General features: G+C 38.3%; 1 protein-coding gene across 5 annotated transcripts in view; it reads right to left on the bottom strand.

Moving 5' to 3' along the window:
• Window positions 1-1,250: 1,250 nt before the first annotated feature.
• Window positions 1,251-23,852, bottom strand: part of LOC137342672 (heterogeneous nuclear ribonucleoprotein R) — a 45,002-nt gene continuing 22,400 nt past the window's right edge. The window contains exons 12-16 of one of the 5 annotated variants that reach the window (XR_010967320.1): window positions 16,195-16,285; window positions 7,685-7,706; window positions 4,959-5,037; window positions 4,237-4,305; window positions 1,251-1,845 (exon numbers count right to left, since the gene is read on the bottom strand). The gene's annotated coding sequence lies outside the window, so the exon portion shown is untranslated. The remainder of the gene's footprint in view (window positions 1,846-4,236; window positions 4,306-4,958; window positions 5,038-7,684; window positions 7,707-16,194; window positions 16,286-23,852) is intronic. The other 4 variants (XR_010967321.1, XR_010967322.1, XR_010967323.1 and 1 more) reach the window with 4 other exon arrangements.

Genomic DNA, 23,852 nt, shown 5'->3' with positions numbered 1-23,852 from the left:
TTCCTCCTCCCCAATCTTCCTGCGACGCCGACCTGACTTCATTGGGGGATTTTTCTCTCTCTAATTGCAACTTAATCTTTTCTGGCTCTTCTTAGGCTCGTCGCTTTGTGAAAGACCTGGAGACACTGGCCCCGCACCAGCCGATCAGCGACTTTTTCCAGGCTTAAAATCACCATTGCTGAACAAAAACAAACATTTCTCAATTAAGTCAACAGCGAAGTTCTCACACCTCAGAGTGCCTCACACTTTGTTTTACATGAAAGACTTCCATTGTTATGGGTCTTTTCCCGCCAGCATATTGTTTCTCTCCTTCCCTCAATTCACTGCAACCATTCAGGCATGATAGGAATAAAGCTGAGGCAAGATAAACTTCGAAGAACATTGTAGAATAGGTTGTAATGACCTTTAAGAATGGAACTATGAAAGGGAACTATGACGGTGAAGTTGTCCAACAACAGCTCGCAAAAACAGGTCATGTGACTTACTGCAGACCTGGTTTAAATCTGGTTTTTGACGAAGGAACTGATTTGGCGCTTGTACCATCGTCTTTTGAAACGGACAGTTTCCATATATCGGTGCTGCAGTACCAACTATCGATTCTATTTTTAAAATGTAGTTGTTGTATTATAATTTTAAAAATACAACGTGTCAACTTCCTGTTCGTCTTGCTAGCAGTAAATCCACCTTTCAGGAAACATCCTTTGATGGAAAATTGACGTGTTCCACTGCGATGATTGATTTGTATCTCCAACCAGCAGCAGGGAAAACATAGCCAATTATGATAGAAAAAGAAAAACTTTCGTGCAAATCTCAGGACAGGTTCATGTTTAACTTGCCCATTCAGAAGCTGGCAATTTATTGTGTGTATTCTTTTAGTTCATCATTAGTAATGCAACCTGTTTCCCCCTCCATCTTTCTAAAGTTGCCTTTTGTGAGTGGAGATGGAAGACCAACTTCTCCTTGGCTTCTTCTGCCACCAGGAGCACCATCATTTGAAAATCTAGACAAGCTGCTACTACTATCAAGCTTGCCGATTTCCCCAACAGTGATGTTCTTGCACTCAAGCTCAAGAAATTAAGAAAAATCAATGGCACAAATCTGGATCCACTCCTCATGTCCATGTGTCAACAGGAATATGTGACCAGTAGCAGCAGGACTCAAAGCCAGTGCCAACAGAAAAAACTCACCCTTGCAGTCACCCAAAATGTTATTAATTACTTTGTATAAAATATGTAAAACATGACAAACTGTGGCAACATATTAAAATTTTATTGAAGACAGTACAAAGAGTAACAGTTTTTAAATGCACTGGTACTAAGCAATATTAGGCACTGACAAATATTCGATAGTTCTTTCTTTGACACATGCTGTGCATTTTCTACAAGTAATTTTCTGTGTCAAGCAAGATCAATCTTACCTGTCTAACCTTGAAAATGATTGTGCCCTTTGTCTGCACAGCTCAAGACAAAGGAAGAATTCTTCATTTAATCAGGTAATTGTCAGCTTAGATTGAAACACTGGTAAACATCTCAACAATAAAAGATCTACAACACATATCAATGGCACTTTTGTTGGAAAGAGATTTAAATTGTTACTGTTCTCGTCACTTGCAGAGCTATTCACTAAGTTCTTGAAGTTTAAAAGCCACTCATATAAGTCTCTATTTAAAAAAAAACGTCTTTTAAAATGACAGAGCTAATGAATGCAGGGACTGCCATCCTGTGGTGAAAATGGGTTACTTCTTGGGTCATGCTTCCATTCAGTCAGTTGGGAGAAGTATCGCAGAGCCTCATTTCGATGGAACAGATGAGGCATGAGAATAATGTTATATATAACTTTTCAGTGCTGTAAAAAAAAACACAATATGGGGAAAACTTGCATTGAAGTTGGCTGTATATTTGACAGATCTGCAAAATTCATTAAGTGCTTGGGAAAAAGTGAAATGTGAACCTATTTTTTAAAAAATGGTCACTAGCAGTCGAAAACTTCATTCCTCTGCTTAACAGTAAGTTTATCCAACATCCATAGCCTTTTCCAACTGTATGAAACTCAGTTCTTTGCTTGGGTCTCACCTTTCAGAAAATGCTGTTGCATGATTCCAGTCATGTGACACCACTGATCTTTGGGACTGGATTTAAGTTTTTAAACTAGAAAACATGCTCTGCATATTACAAATAGCTGGCTTGAATCACGAGTTACAAGACCGTTAACGTTATGGTTCAGTTGATATGCATGCCACTCAAACCCTGTGGTGATAATCACAATCAAGATTATTAATTTCTGAAATTAATTGGATAGCTCTTTCAAAGAGCTGGCACAGGTATGATGGCCTCCTCCTGTGCTGTACCTGCTATGATTGTGTTACAGCTTTGCAACACTTCAGGGCAGCTATTTTTTATGAGAAAATGGTCCTTGAGAATCATAATTAAAAGGATCAGGTATTGGATTATTCAGACATGTCAAAATGGCATAAGGAGCCATATGGTTGTCAGATGAGGCTACATTGTTGGACTAACTGCTTGGTCATTTGCAAAGTGATACAAGCCTTGTGGCAAAACAACCAGAGGGCAGATGAGGAGAAATATTTTTTAATGCAGCAAGTTATTTTTTGGAATGCACTGTTTGAAAAGGTTGTGGAAGCAGATTTAATAGTAACTTCCAAAAGGGAACTGGATAATTGAAAAGGTAAAAATTGCAGAGCCATGGGGAAAGAGCAAGGGAGGGGGTTAACTAATTGAATAGCTCTTGCAAAGAGCCGGCACAGGCAGGATGGGCTGAATGGCCTCCTTTGTGCTCTCAGATTCTATAATTCTAGTGGGTACAGCACTACACAATGAAGGCGAGAATGGTTCCAGGTTCAATTCCTAGTTTGTGCTCAGTTAGCTGATCTCAGCTGAGGAAGCAGCTGGGAGAATGAAATTGGCCTCAACATCCTTGGGGTAGGCTGTGATATCCTCCATGGGCTGCTGACATTCACTTAAAATAAAAATAATCAAAGCTAGATGTTCTTTCTCTCTTCTGTGAAGAGTTCACTGGGATGTTGTTCCACACTAAAGTTGCTAACTGTATGAATGGAGGTTTTGACATTACTTCACCTGCCCCTCGTCCAAAGAAAAAATGGCAACTGACTAAAAATCAACCATTAACCTTTAGTGATTGCAGAATTAACATTTCAAACATTAAAAAAGGAACCAATGCGGGAGGTGGTATTAACTTCTAAAAGAGAAAGCCATTGAAATTGTGACAAGATACTATAAACACTTCATTATCTGGAAAAACAAGCATGGGACAATATGAAACACGAAAGGAAAAGCAATCAAATCAAGTGCATCAAATAACTGTAGTATTTGGACTTCTATTTTCTTGCATAACACAGTAAACAGTAACTTGGCAGAGAAGGAGACACTAATCTTGTAACACAAGGAAGTCCATGTTCCCACCAAGTCCTTTTTATATTATGGAATGAAAGGGACTGGACTACCACGTCATTTATTTAAGAGCAGACATCAGTTTTTAGGATGTTTAAAACATTACATTCTTCGGGTAACCAACAGGACTGGTGCCTCACACCTTTATTATGCACAATCACATTCTTTAAACAGCTATCAGCTTGACTCAGTTGGTAGCACTCTTACTGCTTGGTCAGAAGTTTGCGCGTCCACGCTCCTCGCCCGGGAGCTGTGTGTAGATTAGACTGATGCTTCAGAACTATGTTGCTGGAGGTGGCATCTTATCCAGGTACGGTAGCGTAGTGGTTATGTTATTGGACTAGTAATCCAAGTTCAAATCTCACCAGGGCAGATTGAGAATTTGAATTCAGTTTTTAAAAATCTGGAAATAAAAAGCTGGCCAGTAAAAAGTGACCATGAAGCTGTTGGGTCTCTTTGGCCCACACCAACGTGGCTGACTCTGAAATGTGCTAGCAAGCCACTAAGTTGTATTAACCCGTTGCAAAGAATAAGAATAAAACTAGCAAGAGTCAGTGGCTTAGAAGATGGAACAAAACTGAAGGAATCTTATTTTTATATTTAAAAAAATCCAGAAATATGACATTTTAGGACTAAAATGAGTGACCATTACTCGTTGTGCCACAGTGAGTGCAATCTGAGCTTAAAATGTCAAATCTAACCAGAGAAAGGAAGAAGGGAAAGAAAATCACTTAAGAATCTACAACTAAAAGTACCATCAAGGTGAATTCGAATTTCTCGCCAGGCAATAAGTACAGTATGTACTTACATGGGTATCTGTCCAGTGGTAAACAATACTCATGTATGTATCTTGTCACCTTGTTCACATTGCAGGGTGCTGTAAAAGAGAAATAGTACATTTTGTGTCAATATTAATGCTCAAGATTGAGTTTGTCTGTAATGCAAACAAGCAACCATTTAACTTAATTTCAAATGAGTAAAGTTATCAAAAAGCAATTTGCAGGCTCCCTGATGTAGGTAAATGTAATGCATGGTATGTTACTGAGCCATGCAGAAAGGACATTCCCAGGACTGATCCCCAATCTGTGTTGCTGACAACAGTCAGAGTAATGATGGGGATGCCATCACTGACTTCAGCAGTCTGGGCTAGAGAAAGAAAATAAATTAGCTGGAGTTCCCACTCTTGAGAACTATCTGGTAACCTTTGTTGGAAAGTGCAAGTGTGTGAATAGGATCAAGGTTAGCTTTGATATCTTGCCACAGTCATAGCCTGCCAACATTATTTATGCTCACATATGAAGAATGATCACTTCGATGAGGTAGTGGCAGGGCTGTCAACACTGCTTAAATTTTGCCCAGAATAAATCACCACCTTCAGGAGAGGGAAGAAAGACTGGAGAAAATTTGGTGGGGGACATAAAGTTTGTTTATTGATCCCAAATGTAACATGTCCTATAAATGTCCACAATTTATGTAATTACCAATGATTGATACATTCACAAAAAGGTAACCAGAGGGTGTAAAACTTACCCATTAAGCTCCAAAGAACTGCATCCACTCTTTGACAACAGTCGGTAATGCAGAATCTGCTTAAACATGCCAGATGTAACTAGTTTATTAAAAACATAGCAATTGCTGCAGTATCGAGCTTTAAAGCATAACAGAGTTTTGTTTTACGTATTCACATTTGCAAACTAAGAGAATCAGTTACAACACTGAGTAGGAATTATGCCTGCAAAGTGGAACCATGGACTACAATGTGGAATTCAGCTTTGAGTCCCCTAACCCGCTGAGCTCCTTGTACAGGAAAACCAAGAGAATGCCAAAATGCAGTCCCCACTGAAGGGGGGAAAACAAAAAGTCATCTCTTAGACTGCTGCTGTGCTCCTCTTAGTGGTCAGTTCAAATTGGCACCGGCGACTGTCCGGCAGCATGTCACCCACTTTTCCTCTCGGGTCGATGTCATAAGTTTTCAAACTGGACTCCAGGGCTTCAAACAGATTTCTCGGTCTGTTGCCAAGCATCCACACATCACAGGCAGTGCCTTGTGAATTCTGTGCTTATTTCACCCCCCTTCCCTTTTTGACATAACAGCATGTTAATAATAATAAATTTAAAAACATTTTCTGTCATGACATCACTCTTTCTTCTCCTTTGGGGAGCTGACACTTTTTCGGAAGTTCGGACAACAGTTCCTCAAGAGCATGTCAATACTGGGAGGGAATTTTCATTAAGTTGGGGAGGAGAGGGAACACAAAAGGTTTGAAAATCACTGCTGTAGGTGATGCAAAGGGAGCAAATACAAAAAATTCCCACTCATGGAAAAAAAAGTCAGAAAGTGTATGCAATGAATCAATGCTCATCCAAACAGCATACATCTGCCACATTGTATTCTAGTTCACTCCAAGTAAAAGAAGTTGTCGCATCGGGACTATTTTATCCTCTAGTTTATGTGCACCAAAGACTGAAGTTAGAAGGGGCAACAGTTTAGTTGATTTCTGGACTGAATTTGAACCAGCATATAGATCTGTAAAAGGAACCACCTTTCAACAATTCTTCTCCACCTCTCCCACCCACCCCCATCCTTTTTACACACCACTCACCCTGTTCACCATCATGACCACCCTTAACAATAATCCCATCATTCGTCAACAAAAATTGCAATTAAAAGCCAATTGACTTTGAAAGCATCTACTGGCCTGAATTGGTAACCAACTGCAAGAAATCCAGATTCCACAAGATTCACAAGGATACTATGATATGTGCTACACATCGAAGTTCAGGAGTTATTAATTTGTGCGTGCATGGAGTAAGCTGCGTACAGTGTGAATTTATGCAAGAGTCAGATCTTATAAGACTTGAAGAGTGAGGAAATGAAATTCAGAGTTATAATTTTGAGTGTAAAAAATTCCAAATTACCGACAAATCTGATCAAGAATGACATGTTGCCAAATAGGATACCATAGGATCAACTTCTGTGATATGTAAAATATTTACACTGTTCAAGAAATAATTGTATGTACAGACTTCAGCTGTAAAACCCTAATTAATTTAAAATCACAACTTGTAATCAAAAATTGTATTCTAAATTAAAGTTCAATTTACTACTATATGCAAGTAGTTCTGTGGCTTTCTTCAACCTTATTCTGCACACATTTTTCAGAGTAGCACAAAAATTGTGACACAAAGATCCCTCAAAGCTTCAGTTTTTGCTCTAAACTGTCGTGCACATTTACACAAGGAAAAGTTTCTTTTTAAACCAAGGATTCAACTTTTTTTTTTTGACTGTGAGCGTTTTGAGCTGGCCATTATAAGATGAATGATTTTTCCTATGGAGAGGTGCCTGCTCTCTATTCAGTATGTGGACCTAGACAAAGAATTCACATATTTGATCAATTTTTAAAATTTCAAGTAGAATATATGGTGAAAATGTTTTGATCACGAGACATTTTCATGAACATTGCATCTATTATGATCCAACCAAACACACCTGCATGGTAAAAGTCAAACTTGAAGTGTAGCTAGTCAATGACTTGCTCATTCCACTTCTGGCATCTTTTGTTTGTTAAACATTCCTCCACTGAGGCTACAAAACTGCACAAACTATATATTCCCAACTCAAACAATTTTTGTTGAAGCCTTTTTGTTCCATATTTACATCAAATTAATATTTGCTCCAGAATTAAGTTTTCACTTTTGTCTTTCTACACATATCATTCTGCATTGAACAGAACTAATTCATTTGTTAATCATGGACTTACTGCCAAACACAATGACACCAAAACATTAAGGCTCCAAAGTGTGGCCTGATCTTACTGGTGATGGGTATGAGAAAGCAAACAAAAATGTGACTCAACATGCTGTTAATTCTCAGTGGTTTTTGACCAGAAAATTGAACTTAAAAAGCACCTGCGGGCACACAACACTTTTCATTTAATATTAATGCAACCATTTGCAGCATCATGACCCCCTCATGAAGTTATAGGATCTGAACGTGTGTTTTATGGTAGGAAGAGCAGGAATTAGAATTTTCTTACTTTAACATAAGTAGCTTCACAGGTTTACAAAAGGAATATCGGCAAAACATACAGGAGACCAACTCTGTATCTGACATGCATGGTCTGCTGTGTATCCTAACTGATGTCATTTTTTGCTTATGAAGTGTCAATGGTAAAAAAACAAAGGGGCATTCATTGCAGCCTGACTGTAGATTTCAAGTGCAGCAATTACCATAACGTTACACAAACAATCCTCACCTGAGTGGCCTTCTATCTTCCACTTTTGTGCATGTTAAACAAAACAAAAATACCAATTATAACCCACAAATATACCCCAGCAGCCAATGCCATTTACCCAGAAACACTAAACCCACTAATAATTTACAATTAATTGTCCAGCTTTGTTTTTGGCAAACCAGGAAATTCAGCTCAGAAGGATTTTCTCCTTCAATGTTTTACTGCTGTGGCTATATTTTGGATCAGATGTAATTTATCTGTGAAAGTTTGGCTCAGAAAGGGATACACAATACTTATAGTTTAGCAAGTCAGATGCAGGCAGATCATAATACAATCAAGGAGAGTCAACATGGTTTTATGAAGGGGAAATCATGTCTGACAAATTTATTAGAGTTCTTTGAGGAAGTAACGGGCAGGGTGGATAAAGGGGAACCAATGGATACAGTATATTTGGATTTCCAAAAGGCATTCGAGAAGGTGCCACGTAAAAGATTACTGCACAAGATAAGAGTTCATGGTGTTGGGGTAATATATTGGCATGGATAGAAGATTGGCTAACAGAAAACAGAGTCAGGATAAAAGGGTCATTTTCAAAATGGCAATCTTTGACTAGTGGGGTGCCGCAGTGCTGGGCCCTCAACTATTTACAATATATATCAATGACTTGAATGAAGGAACAGAATGTCTTGTGGCCAAATTTGCTGATGATACAAAGATAGGTGGAAAAGCAAGTTGCGATGAGGACACAAAGTGTCTGCAAAGGGATATCAGCAGGTTAAGCGAATGGGCAAAAATTTGGCAGATGGAATATAATGTGGGAAAATGTGAAGTCATCCACTTTGGGAGGGAAAATAAAAAAGCAAAATATTATCTGAATGGAGAAATACTACAAAATGCTGCGGTATAGAGGGATCTGGGTGTCCTCATACATGAAACACAAAAAGTCAACACACAGGTAATCTGGAAGGCAAACGGAATATTGGCCTTTATTTCTAGGAGGATGGAGTATAAAAGCAGGGAAATCATGCTACAACTGTACAGGGTGCTGGTGAGACCACACCTGGAGTACTGCGTACAGTTCTGGTGCCCTTATTTAAGGAAGGACATACTTGCATTGGAGGCAGTTCAGAGAAGGTTCACTAGGTTGATTCCGGGTATGGAAGGGTTGGCTTATGAGGAAAGATTGAACAAGTTGTGTCAATACTCATTGGAGTTTGGAAGAATGAGAGGAGATCTTATTGAAACATACAAGATTCTGAAGGGACTCGATAGGGTAGATGCTGAGAGGATGTTACCCCTCATGGGGGAATCTAAAACTAGGGGTCATAGTCTCAGAATAAGGGGTTGCCCGTTTAAGACGGAAATGAGGAGGAATTTCTTCTCCCAGAGGGTCGTGAATTTTTGGAATTCTTTACCCCAAAAAGCTGTGGAGGCTGAGTCATTGAATACATTCAAGGCTGAGTTAGACAAATTTTCGATCAGCAAGGGAGTCAAAGGATATGGGGAAAGGGCGGAAAAGTGGAGTTGAGGTTAAAATCAGATCAGCCATGTTCCCGCTAAACGTCAGAGCAGGCTCGAGGGGCCGAATGGCCTACCCCTGCTCCTATCTCTTATGGACTTATTGGTCACTTGGTCTATTACCTTCATAATACTGTTTAATGGAAGGTTTGTAATTCTTACAGCTCCCAAGTTCAATGTGGAGAAATTAAAATTGTAAAACTCTGATGTAAAATGCAGAAACTTCTCTCTCATGCAATCACTTGCTTATAGCAGTGTTCATTCTGGGAAGGACATGCCTGTTCAGGTGTGAGTGTTCGATTTCAGGTAAACAGCGTGGAACTGATCATGCAACATAGCAACTGTACTTCATTAAAAATGAATCAAACCATAGCTAAAATTATGATATGCTGTTGATCATTTAGCACAATTTCTTCTATATACAAGTTTAAGATTACAGATTAAGTTTAACAAAATACACAACAAGAAGCTTTATTTTGCATTAAACTGGGATGGAAATGTTCACTTTTAATTGGACTTTGCTTTAGGAATTCAAAATATAAGTCAAATTAAATAAAAGACAATCACACAGTGCACAATTGGTACAGTGGATAATCATTGACTATCCTTTACAATGCAAGGTTTTTTTCAAAAAATAATTAAATTTTAAAACCAGTAGGGGATTATGATGGGCCATCATATTCAGTTCACACTCAGTTTGCGGGAGAGAAGAGCCAGTCTAAGACAAGTGTTTTAAACTTAAATAAGGGCAATTATGAGGGCATGAAGACAGAGCTGGCTCAAGCGAACTGGGAAATTAGGTTAAGGGATAGGTCAGTTGAGATGCAGTGGCAGACATTTAATGAGATATTTCATAACACTCAGCAAAGATACATTCCAGTGAGAGGAAGACAGACTACGGGAAGAACGTACCATCCGTGGCTAACTAAGGAAGTTAAAGATAGTGTCAAATTGAAAGAAAAAACTTACTATTCCGCAAAGATTAGTGACAGGTCAGAAGATTGGACAGAATATAAAAAACAGCAAAGAATGGCTAAAAGAATAATGAGGGGGAAATTAGAGTACAAGAGAAAGCTAGCTAGAAATATTAAAACAGATAGTAAGAGTGTCTACAGGTACTTAAAAAGGAAAAAAAGAGTAAGAAAAGGAGCGTTGGTCCTCTAGAGAGTGAGTCTGAGGAATTAATAATGGAGAATGAAGAAATGGATTATGAATTGAACAGATATTTTGCTTCCGTCTTCACTGTAGAGGATACAAATAACATGCCAGAAATAATTGTGAATCAAAAGGTGAAAGGGAGGAAGGAACTTAAAACATTTACAATCACCAGGAAAAGGGTTCTGAAAAAAATTATAACTAAAAGCTGACAAGTCCCCAGGTCCTGATGGACTTCATCCCAGGATCTTAAAAGAAGTGGTTGCAAAGATAGTAGATGCATTGTTATTAATTTTCCAAAATTCCCTAGATTCTGGAAGGGTCCCATCAGATTGGAAAATAGCAAATGTAACTCCTCTATTCAAGAAAGGAGGGAGACAGAAAGCAGGAAATTACAGGCCAGTTAGCTTAATATCTGTCATAGAGAAAATGCTAGAATCTATTATTAAGGAGGTTATAGCAGGGCACGTAGAAAATCTCAATGCAATCAGGCAGAGTCAACAGGGCTTTATGAAAGGGGAATCGTGTTTGACTAATTTATTAGAGTTCTTTGAGGAAGTAACAAGCAACGTGGATAAACGGGATCTTGTGGATGTGGTGTACTTGGATTTCCAGAAGGCTTTTGACAAGGTGCCACATCAAAGGCTACTACAAAATAAGAGCTCATGGTGTCGGGGCTAACATATTAGCATGGATAAAGGATTGGTTAGCTAACAGGAATCAGACAGTAGGCATAAATGCGTCATTTTCAGGTTGGCAAGATGTAACGAGTGGAGTGCCACAGGGATCAGTGCTTGGGCCTCAACTATTTACAATCTATATCAATGACTTGGATGAAGGGATCGAAAGTATAGTTGCTAAATTTGCTGATGACACAAAGGTAGGTAGGAAAGTAAATTGTGAAGAGGACATAAGGAGTCTGCAAAGGGATATAAATAGATTAAGTGAGTGGGCAAAAATTTGGCAGACGGAGTATCACTTGACTGATTCCTGGGATGAGGGGGTTATCTTATGAGGAAAGGTTGGACAAGTTGGGCCTGTATACACTGGAGTTTAGAAGAATGAGAGGTGATCTTATTGAAACAAATAAGATCCTGAGGGGACTAGAAGGGGTAGATGCTGAGAGGATGTTTCCCCTTGTGGGGGAGACAAGAACTAGGGGCCACAGTTTAAAAATAAGGGGTCTCCCATTTAAGATGGAGATGAGGAGAAATTTTTCTCTCAGAGGGTCGTGAGTCTGTGGAACTCCCTTCCCCAGAGAGCGGTGGAGGCAGGGTCATTGAATATTTTTAAGGCTGAATTAGATAGATTCCTGATTAACAAGGGAGTCAAGGGTTTTGGTAGGTAGACGGGAAAGTAACTGAGGTCACAATCAGATCAGCCATGATCTTATCAAATGGTAGAGCAGGCTCGAAGGGCCAAATCGCCTACTCCTGCTCTTAATTTGCTGCAGCAGGTCATCCAACGGCTCTTGCAAGTTTAGTTTTTAAAATTATTTGCGTGGCAAGTTGTCAAAAGTGCGGGCTGATAACGTCGCAGCGAGGGAAACTGGGCATCTGGGACTTAAGCAAATAGGGCAAGTAGTTGTGCATCTCCTTAACCAATCACATTGAAGGATTGTGAAATCAACAGCGCATGGTCTGAGAAGGAAGTGTAAATTAGAGTGGGTGAATTCAATGTCAAATTAGGTACAGAAAGAGATGAGAGAGAAAGATTGGATTGAGAGAGAGAAAAGAGACAGAAAGGAAAAGTTTTTTAAAATGTTTAAATTTTAGATTTTTTAAATCTCCAACAAAATTAAAACCTGAAGGAATGAGACTCCACACTTGTAATTGTTAATTTTCAGTGCGAGAGGTTGTTTGGCAGTAATTAACACTTTATCACGTCAATAAAAGGGCACTTAGACTGGAATGGACAAGACTTAATTTTCTGTGGCCAGTTTAGTTCGTATCTACTGCACAAATACAGCAACTTCACGCCATTCAATGCATTTCAATGGTGAGACAGTGAGATGCCATTTTTACAAAGCTAACGGCGGAGTGCCATAAACTCGGACAGCAACTTCTGGATATTTGAATTTAACCTCGCATCTGCACCTCGCCTGAAGTTGATGTACCATTTGCGCATAGTAACAGCGAGCACCTTCAGCCTCACCATTATTTTGACAGCAAAATCCAGGCCGATATGCTGTAGTGTCTGGTCACGTGACCTAGTTTTCAGAGGGTTGCCACCAACTTTGAGGTTCTCTACATAGGGATTTAGACATATATGTTTTTCTTTTTGTAAAAAGGACAAAACTACAGTGGGGAAAAATTGTTTGCAAGTACCAAAAACATGCTCCCTTAAGCATAGCTTAGAAAATTACCTGTCTCAAGTTTTATTTTTTCCCCAGAAACATCCTTAATCTTTAAAATAATTTTGATGTTGCAGATTATACACAGGATAAAACCAATATTTAATGGTTATTGAGCAATGATGAATTATAATTGTTAAAATACAATTATATTGTCCATGCTCCAATTCTTAAGGAAAGTGAAACTCAACATTGTTATACATATATAATCCTTCCCACTTCAAAGTAAACTTTGGGTTTATATAGTTTGTTGGATATACATTTTAAATGGAAAATTTAAAACAGCTCATAAACTTGGCAAATTCCTTATACTTTTAAAATGTTAATCATTGACAGATCTCCATTTAAATTTAGTCTCTTTTTCCAGGTTATTAATGCTATTGTCTAATTTATTTTATGTAGGTAACACAAACCAGCTAAAAGAAGCCTACAAACCAAGACACTCTTGGCAACTGTTAGGTGGTAGAGATTGGCAAGTCTACCCATTGTTTATGAAAATTAGTTGAGAATTGCCAAAGAATCATTTTAAAATATTGGTATTTATCTGCAAAAATTGATAAGAACTGAACACAAGAGCTTCCAGTCAAAGCATGCTAAATTTGGGCACAGAGATATACATAAAAATTTCCATTAACTTCAGACCATTTATCTGTCAAACTCCAGCAATTAGATCAAAATCTTCCAATTCCATTTTGGGGAAAAAACTACACCATCAGTTACTGGTTTCCACTGAAATCGGCACAGTACATCAACCAAATATATCCTTAATATACATAATAAAAAGGTATGCCCAGGATATATTATTATAGAAAAGAATGATTTCAAGAATGAATCCAATATCAGAACTCCAGGTGCATTGCTCAATACTTACTAATACTTGCACAGAAATTAATTGGACAGGATGATATTCAATCCCCTGAATTATATTTTAGTCTTTTAATCACTCCCGTGATCCATAACTATTTGTGAATACTGTGTTCGGTTGTTTTGATTTAAGGTTCTGGATTTCGGCATTCGCCTCTTGCACAACAAATACTTATCTTGGAGGTACAGATACATAATCCAGGTGGATTGGAATCAAAGGTCGGCAGGCAAACAGTGATTGAGCATTGGGAGGCCTTCAAAAAGGAGGAAGTTCGGGTACAGACTAGACACATTCCCATGAGGGGGGAAAGGAAGGATATCCAAAGATAGAGCTCCCTGGATGAATAAAGGTATGGAGATTAAAATGAAACAGAAAAAGGAGGCCCATGACAAATGTCAGGTTCATAATACAATACAGAACCAAGACAAATACAGAAAGTACAGAGGAGAATTGAAAAAAGAAATGAGAGGCAAAGAGTGTATGAGAATAGATTAGCGGCTAACATAAAAGGGAACCCAAAAGTCTTTTATAAATATATAAATAGTAAAAAGGTAGTCAGACGAAGGGTGGGGCCAATTAGGGACCAAGAAGGAGATGATCTTGTGAAGGCAGAGGGCATGGTTGAGGTACTAAATGAGTACTTTGCATCGTCTTCACGAAAGAAGAGGATGCTGCCAATGTCACAGTAGAGGAGGTAGTAAAGATAATAGACAGAATAAAAATAAAGGAAGTACTTAAAAGATTGGCAGTACTCAAAGTAGAAAAGTCATCAGGTCCAGATAGGATGCATCCTAGGTTACTGAGGGAAGTAAGGCTGGAAATTGCAGAGGCTCTGGCCACAATCTTCCAATCCTCACTAGGTATGGGCTTGGTGCCAGAAGACTGGAGGATTGAAAATGTTACACCCCTGTTCAAGAAAGGGGAGATAACCCAGCAACTATAGGGCAGTTAGTCGAACGTCGGTGGTGGGGAAACATTTAGAGACAATAATCCGGGACAAAATTAATTGGCACTTGGAAAAATATGGGTAAATAAATGAAAGCCAGCACGGATGTTGAAGGCGAATCGTATTTGACGAACTTGATTGAGTTCTTTGATGAAGTAATGGAGAGGGTCGATGAGGGTAGTGTGGTTGATGTTGAGTATATGGACTTTCAAAGGGCATTTGATAAAGTACCACATAATAGACTTGTTCGCAAAATTGAAGCTCATGGGGTTAAAGGGACAGTGGCAGTGTGGATACAATATTGGCTAAGGGACAGAAAGCAGAGAATAGTGGTGAACAGTTTTTTTTAAGACTGGAGGGATGCATACAGTGATGTTCCCCGGGAGTCTGTATTAGGACCACTGCTCTTTTTGATATATATTAACGACCTGCACACACAGGGCATAATTTCAATGTTTGCAGATGACACAAAACTCGGTAATGCAGTAAACAAACAACAATAGTAACAGACTTCAGGAAAACATAAGACAGATTGGTGAAATGGGAAGACACATATCAGATGAAATTTAATAGAGAAGTATGAAGTGATACATTTTGATAGGAAGAATGAGGAGAGGCAATATAAGCTAAATGGTACAATTTTAAAGGGGGTGCAGGAACAGAGACACCTGGGTGTGTATGTATGCAAATTTTTGAAGGTGGCAGGACAAGTTGAGAAGGCTGTTAAAAAAGCATACTGGATCCTTGGCTTTAATAATAGAGGCATAGAGTACAAAAGCAAGGAAGTTATGCTAACCCTTTATATAAAAAAACTGGTTAGGCCCCAGTTGGAGTATCATGTCCAATTCTGGATACCAAGGTCTTAGAGAGGGGACAGAAGAGATTTACTAGAATGGTACCAATGATGAAGGACTTCAGTTACACGGCGAGACTGGAGAAGCTGGGGTTGTCGTCCTTAGAGCAGAGAAAGTTGAGAGGAGATTTGATAGAGGTGTTCAAAATCATGAATGGTTATGATAGAGTAAATAAGGAGAAACTGTTTCTAGTGGCAGAAGGGTCAGTAACCAGAGGACACAGATTTAAGGTAATTGGCAAAAGAACCAGAGGCTACATGGGGGAAAAAAAACATTTTACGTAGCAAGCTGTGATCTGGAATGTACTGCCTGAAAGGGTGGTGGAAGCGGATTCAAAAGCAACTTTCAAAAGGGAATTGGATAAGTACTTGAAGGGGAAAAATTTGCAGGGCTATGGGGAAAGAGCAGGAGTGTGGGACTAATTTGATTGCGCTTCCAAAGAGCCAGCATAGACAAAATGGGCTGAATGGCCTCCTTCTGCGTGATATCATTCTATAAAAGCCATCCATTATTGAAAGTATTTCATACAGAAATATAGGTCAAACATGCATTTCTACTCTTATCTAGAAAAACCATTTAAAAAGGGTCCAAATCCAAATTCAATATTTAAAATTATTTTTCCATTTTATTCAGCAAAGTAAACATCCTTAATTAAATAGTGTAGTGTTTGAGGAAACTATAGAATATAATGGCAACATTATCTTTAAAATAGTTGTAACTTCTTAAAAATTTGAAATGTTCACTACGTTAATCAGACACTAATTCCCAGGCCTATTTCCAGATGAGATGCCAAAACATACTATGTAGGTTGGGAAAAACTTGGCACAGAAATTGTCTTACCATATAACTCCAACAGCAGCTTCCTGTACAGCCCCCACCTAGGGTGTTGGTGTCATGACAACAGGTCAGGGCCAGCCTCAACCACGCTTCCCTGATAGTCAGGTGACAAAAGGATATTTGTTAAAACATAAGAGACTAGAACAGAAATACAATTTGTGGCTATTTACCAGAGTATTTAGTAACAGCAATACAAAGAAATTTCTCATCATCTACATCCTATTGTTTACCTTGCAAACACAACTCTCCAACTTAAATATTTTTCTGGGTTTTTTTTGATAAAAGGAAAAATAAGTGGTTAGAACTAATCAGTAGCCAATGACAGTGCTAGTGTCACATTGGACAGGTCACAGCACAACTATGCCATATGCTGCTCTTATTACTAGAAATATTAGTTGAGGTAGATAGATCGGCATCAGGTATATTTTGTCTCAATCTTTTTTGGTTAATTTTCAATTTTTTAAAAAATTAAAGAAAACTGCCAGTCGTGCCATTTTGTTCCAATCGATGAGTGTTGTACAGAAATTATACTGTAGTAGCCAACCTTTTAATAGGGATGTCACAAACATAACTATTACAGAATTGTTATTTATAACACAATTTACCACGAAATGATTATTTCTGCATACCAGGTTATACAATGAAGAATTGTTTTCAATAATCAGCATTCAGCGCTTATCCCAGATATGTAAATTTCAAACAGATGACAGTGAAATGACCAATCTATTGTTACCATCACAAAAGGCTTTTGTTTGTTCTACCATATCTGTTTATGAATGCAACCTGGACTGTTACAGCAAAATGTACCTGGCAAGAAATTTTTAATTTGCATTTGCAGTTATCAAAAAAATTTGCCATCCCTATTTGGCCAATTTAATATTGCCAGTATATTTTCAGTAATACAGTATTTGAGACTGGCAGATTCAGAAACGGCACTAACTAGGACAAAAAGACCTTCAAACTTATGCAGTTAAGAGATTTAAATTCTCTTTGCATGCTGTTATTCCAAAAAGTACATACTTCAGTTGATAAAATCAAATAGCATTTGGTAAACTTAGCACAGGTGCATGAAATCTGAAAACAAAGTCAAAGGATTGAAGGTATCGGATTTTAGACGTCTTGACATGTTTGATTCAACCAACGTTTACTTTTGTACCAAGAGTTGACATATCTAATGAAACCAATGGGAGGTTTCTTCCAATTACATGTATTCTAAAAAAAATTATTAGTCAATTCAAGGATAGCCTTCATTCCCATTACCAACAAGCTGGATAACAATGCAAAACTGCTGCAAGTGAGTGATCAAACAAGGAACCTTAATGTTCTAAATCTGCAGTTGCAGAAAAAAAAATGCAGCAACAGTTCTAACACCATTTAGGGTGCAGGCAATGAATAAGTTTTGCCCATTCTTCCTTATACTCACTATAACATTTTGGAAATAATCTGTTGTTTTTACACTGAACTGAAAATAACTCCACTATGTAATTAATTTGATTCACTTTTGTTGGAAGCAAACCAATTCCTGCAACTTAACCAGGTTTCTCAATTAAAAGCTGGGTTAGAGTGAACTTGGCAGGTGGAATATTAGAGCCTTATCCTACTAATACCGTACATTTGGAGCAAGTGCCACACCAACATTTTCAGCTAGTAAGGCTAATGGTACTGGCCGAGCACAAAATAGGTGGAGGTCATCTCATTTCCTTCATTTTGCTTTGCACCAGCTGCAGTTTAACAGAAGCCAGTGAGGAACTAGATTAGCCTTCCTCAATCACTAAACACCTAACCAGAAGCTGATCAGCAATATTCCATGCACGTTTTAAGACACTTGCACAAAATTCTGCTTTCCCATTCTTTACAACAATGTGTGCAGACTGTTCTACTACAACTTCTGGCTCGCATCACTTTGAAAATGTTATTAATTACTAGTTCTCCAATTGGTTCAATACAACAGCGGAATTGGCCTCTTGATAGGAGGCCACAGTTCGAATCTAGTCTTCATTTGCATTTTGGCTTCACTAGGGTGCGAGTGCAACATTCTCAACCAGTGAGGGGAAAACTTACTGAAGAGCGATTCCTTTCTACATGACTCAAACACACTCAGGTCACCCAGAGCAGCAATTAATGGTCAGAACCAAGACAGCCCCACAATCTCAGGACAAAGATCGAGTGGAAGAAGTAACACTAGATTTACAAATCACCAAAGCAGTGACAGAAGGCTAGTGCATAGACAACCTCATCAAAATAGTGACCAGTGCATTTTCTAGACCACGAATGCTACCTAAATAAAGCTATCTAAATAAAGATTTAAAATTCCTTTACAAGTTTACTTGAATCATATGTAGTATTCTGATTGTTAGAATTCCTACATTGCAGATAGCAACAGAACAAAAATATCCTGTTTTGGATATTGATATTGCATGGTATTTTCCCCAAGAATTAAGTTACTTTGCATAATTTTTCCCACAATAACACGGTCAACATGAAAAAAACAAATATACTGAATTCAAATGGCATGGGTCCACAGAAATGACTGTCTCTCGGGCCAACCAGTTTTATAAGTATTCAGCTCATGCTTGGTGGACACTGAAACAAACATTAGAGTAATAGTTACCCAAAATGTCAAATAGTTTTACTCTATTATTAACCCTATTCAACACAACGGGAAAGAAATTAATTGAAAATTTATTTTCAACACCAATTCTGTTTGTTCCGTGGTTCACTTTTCATCAAATTCTTTTCGTTCCCCTCCAACTTGAAAAATCTTTAAAATTGCTTCTTTCCACTTAATTTTTTTATGCTTTATTTTACCTTTTCAAACAAAAAAGCTCCCACTTTTTCCTGCTTCCTTCTGCCTCCTATTGTTTATTTTAAAAAGGAGTGGTAACAACTTGGTAGTGGTAGCAGGGTTTCATTAGCTGAGAGCTTGCTTTACAGTAAGTTTACAATCAACCTAAAGCCCAAATCACAAAGACTGGTACGATTGCTTCGTGGATACACGGCCAATCGTTGCGGCACATTGCACATCAAACATAGAAGTTGTTTCAATAAACATGGCAAGGATTAAATATCCACCCCCCCCCCCAATCAAGACCATGAAAGTTAACTAAATTAAGTATTAATTAGTCGCCACCGAAGATAAACTAGTTCTAAAATATTTTTGCTCAACTTAGCTTGTTTTGGCATGAACTATTAGACAATGTTGTTCAGCTTCAGCAAAGCAGTTAAGCAGAAAAATAAACTTGCTCTACACTCACAGACTAACAATTGAACAGTCCTAGCTTGGCTTATTTTACAGTCAACTGACCAGTCAAAATAATATTGGAAGCTCTGATTTTTTTTAAGCTCTCAAATCATGTCAGGTTTCAAATAATTGTAGTCAAAAAATTATGGCTGTCAATACGAGAGCCCAAATATTTTATGTGGGGGGGAGTGGGGGGGGGGGGGGGGGGGGGAGATGGAAGAATGGGATGAATTATCTTTCCCTATCCAATGTATTTATCAATTTCACAGATTATGACGAGTTCAATAAAGTTAATCATGCTCATCTTAATCTGATTCAGTAAATTTAAATTAACAGTGAAGCTTACGATTAATTCCACTCCAGTATTTCTTGTACAGCTACACTGACGATTGCTTGTTACTTTATTTATAGCTACCTATATTTAGTTTTCCAAACATCTATCATCTGAAAGAATACATGAAGCACAATGCAAAAACACAAATTAAATTATTCAGAGCACAGGATTAAGGACAGACAGTATGCACTTTTCCTCCCTCCTCCCCTGAAAATGGTGACTAATGCTAGGATATGGCTCCACAGGTACTCTGAGCCCTGTAATACTTTACATAAATGGCCTTTGTGTGTTAGCTTAGACACTGAGTGTCAGCAGGCTATTTGGAGTATGGAGCACAGCACAGTTCCTGTCCTTACCTGACTCCTTGAGTTTTCCAGCAGGGGTTACTGGGTAGCAATTGGAAATGCCGTTCAAACCCTCCCCACCGCCCCCCCCCAAACTGAAACGGAATGTTCTCAGTTTTAGATTCTCCATCATCACCCTGATAGAGATCAGTTAATTTGGCACAGACAACTGTGACTCAGTACCATAACATGCCTCCTGTAACTACAAGACATTATAAAAAGGTGAAAAACTCAAGACTTGCAAATCAATTCTAAAATGAAATAGCCTCTGTTTAGACATGTTTTAGCCTTAAGATTACTATTTACACCAATTTAGTTTAAGCAGCTCACCTAAACATTGCATATTCAATAATCTTTCTCTATAGCAGAAAATAAGTACAAATGCTAAATTCTTCTGTTACAGTGTGTGACTTGTTTAATTTTACTCATGTCAAGTTTCAAAAAAAATCATTGCAGTTGCTCAAAAGACAGATCTTGGGTATTTCTTGGAATGTCTGATATTTTCAATGGAAAATTCACATATTTACTGGTAGCAGGCCAACAATGAAACAGGATTCAAACATCTTAATTGATTTACTTTTATAGGGAGCTAATTGAGGGCCAAATTAATATAGCAATTTGTCTCATTACTAGTTTTATCTCAGGAATTAATGTCAGTATTTTAGCTTTTTGGTTTTACTATATTCTTCCACTCATTTATTTTAGCCTTTCCCCACTAACGCAAATTTTCAAAGCTTTTTTTGCCCCCTTCCTCCACCTCCCACCTTGGCTGACAGATTTGTTAACAGCCCTCTACAAAACACACTCTGGAACCAGACAATAGGTGTAATTCGGCTACTGGCATTCTCACTGTCCCTGCCTTGTGGTGAGGAACCATTCTATGCCTCTCAGAGGCATGGTGGAGATAAAGAAATTGTGAAAACTCTTGGGTCTTTATTATACAGATCATCAACCCAACATGGAGGGAGGAAGGGGAGAGGGAAAAGTTTAATTTTGTGAAGGACCTGGAGGGAGAAGTGTGGCCCCTTCTCATCAGAGCTGAGCAACACCTTATTACTTTTCCATTGTTACACTATTTATCTTTTTATTCCTGTTTGGTGTGAGGGAGGTGGGGTTTACAATTCTTAACAATACTGCATGTATGACCTTTAGGCAGGAGAAGGTATTTCTTTTATACTTTTATTTCTAGCACTGTACAAGAGAAAAAAAACCATTTAAAATTGCTTAAAGAGTCGTCATCTGCCAAATTGTAGATATGTACCAACACCCTAACATCCAGGATATAGCACACTGAAGAGACAACATACTGTCTCACTTTATTGCCTAATGTTCATTTAACTTGAATTACATAATACCCTAACAACCCAGTTTTGTTTTAAATACACTGAAATACCCTTCAATCAAGTCTTATGATTCTGCACAGGAATTTTAAGTCTTGAAGAAAGTCACTGTTCAATGTGCTATGTCCAAGACATCTGCAGATGTCATGGGTTCAGATGATACAACAAATGACTTAACTTTTACACTTGGTGGTACCATCTGAACCAATTATTACCATGTACTCGTTCATTACTAGGTTATTATCGTTAACAGGAGACCAGAGGGTAGATGTTCCAACAGGAGAACTGAAGCCATTTGTTCTACAAACAGATGTGTGATGGTATTGTTTCTTTAATTCAAATCTAAGACACAAAAATTAGGCAAATGTCTAAACATTTACCTACTTCACGTTCACACCGTAAAATTATATAATTTATAGGGATTAGAAAATTAAAATCAATGCCACAGACAAATGTACTAGCTTTATTAGATTGCTCTGTCAGAAAAGAAGGAAAAAACACTGATTTTCAATAGCTTTCTTAGAGGTACTAAAAAGGAGTAGGCCTCAATATATTTTACAGTAAAGAAACCGCCCTGTGGCAAGTACTTGTGCATCACACAAAGAATGAGGTTCTTCAAATCCTAGCTCCGGTAACCTTGTTGCAAACATTTACCACAGGCACCCTTTTTAAGTGGTGGGTATTTTCTTCTTTACATTCATCATGAGGCAACACTTTTGAAGAAACATTAATCTGTTTTAAGTCCTCTTAAGGAACACCAATGACTTTTACTTATACTGTAGTTAGATTTTATAAACTAGATGTCTCAAATAACTTTTTAAAATAGTTTTAGAAGAACATAAGAAAAACAGGAAAAGGTTGTTAGGTCAATCTCAACTACACCCTACTTCACACATTTATAATCTTCAATACTCTTTCCCTGGATAATAAAGTTCTGTCCAACTTCCCAACTTAATCTTCAATTCCAAACTTCTGTTTCTTGGTATTCAAGCCTTTTGTTACAGTAAACAATTACATTTTTCATGAATTTCAAGAGGCTATTATAAGCTTTAAGTGCCCTTAATAACCTTGCTGAACCGTAAGTTGCCCCTCTCTCTGTATAGACTTGCCCAACATTTTGACAATCAATTAAGTGGAAATCGATATTATACTCATGTGGTGGGAGGCATCCTAGATTGCTGAGGAATGTAAGGGTTGAAATTGCAGAGGCACGGGCCATAATCTTCCAAACATCCTTAGATACGGGGGTAGTGCCAGAGGACTGGAGATGCAAATGATATACCCCTGTTCAAAAAAAGGGTTTAAGGATAAACCCAGCAACTACAGGCCAGTCAGTTTAACCTCAGTGGTGGGGAACTTTTAGAAACGATAATCCGGGACAGAATTAGCAGACATTTGGACAAGTGTGGATTGATTAGGGACAGCCAGCACGAATTTGTTAAAGGCAAATTGCATTTAACTAATCTGATAAGAGTTTTTTTGATGAGGTAGCAGAGAGGGTAGATGAGGGCAATGTAGTTGACGTGGTGTACATAGACTTTCAAAAGGCGTTTGATAAAGTGCCGCATGGTAGGCTTGTCATCAAGATGAAATAAAGGGGGCAGTAACAACATGGATACAGAATTGGCTAAGTGACAGGAAAGATTGTAGAGGTGAACGGTTGTTTTTCAGACTGGAGGGAGGTGCACAGTGGTGTTTCCCAGAAGACGGTACTAGGACCACTGCTTTTCTTGATATATAAATTAATGACTTGGACGTACAGGGCACAATTTCAAAATTTGCAGATGATACAAAACTTGGAAGTGTAGTGAACAGTGAAGAGGATAGTGATAGACTTCAAGAGGGTATAGACAGGCTGGTGGCATGGGCAGACACAAGGCAGATCAAATTCAATACAGAAAAATGCGAGGTGATACATCTCGGTAGGGCAAATGAGGAGAGGCAATATAAACTCAAGGGCACAATTCTTAAAGGGGTACAGGAACAGAGAGATCTGGGGGTATATCTGCAAAAATCGTTGAAGGTGGCAGGGCACGTTGAGAAAAACATATGGGATCCTGGGCTTTATAAATAGAGGCACAGAGTACAAAAGTAAGGGGGTCATGATGAACCTTTATAAAACATTGGTTCGGCCACAACTGGAGTATTGTGTTCAGTTGTGAGCACCGCACTTTAGGAAAGATGTGAGGGCCTTAGAGAGGGTGCAGAAGAGGTTTACTAGAATGATTCCAGGGATGAGGGACTTTAGTTATGTGGCGACTGGAGAAGCTGGGGTTGCTCTCCTTAGAACAGAGAAAGTTGCAAGGAGATTTGATAGAGGTATTCAAAAATCAAGAAGGGTCTAGACAGAGTGGATAGAGAGAAATTGTTCCCATTGGCAGAGGGGTCAAGAACCAAAAGGC

The sequence above is a fragment of the Heptranchias perlo genome, chromosome 26 (assembly GCF_035084215.1).
Source record: "Heptranchias perlo isolate sHepPer1 chromosome 26, sHepPer1.hap1, whole genome shotgun sequence".
In the NCBI taxonomy this organism is placed as follows: Eukaryota; Metazoa; Chordata; class Chondrichthyes; order Hexanchiformes; family Hexanchidae; genus Heptranchias; species Heptranchias perlo.
The sequence above is the reverse complement of the archived record's forward strand: the minus strand, read 5'-3'. Positions and strand labels throughout refer to the sequence as shown.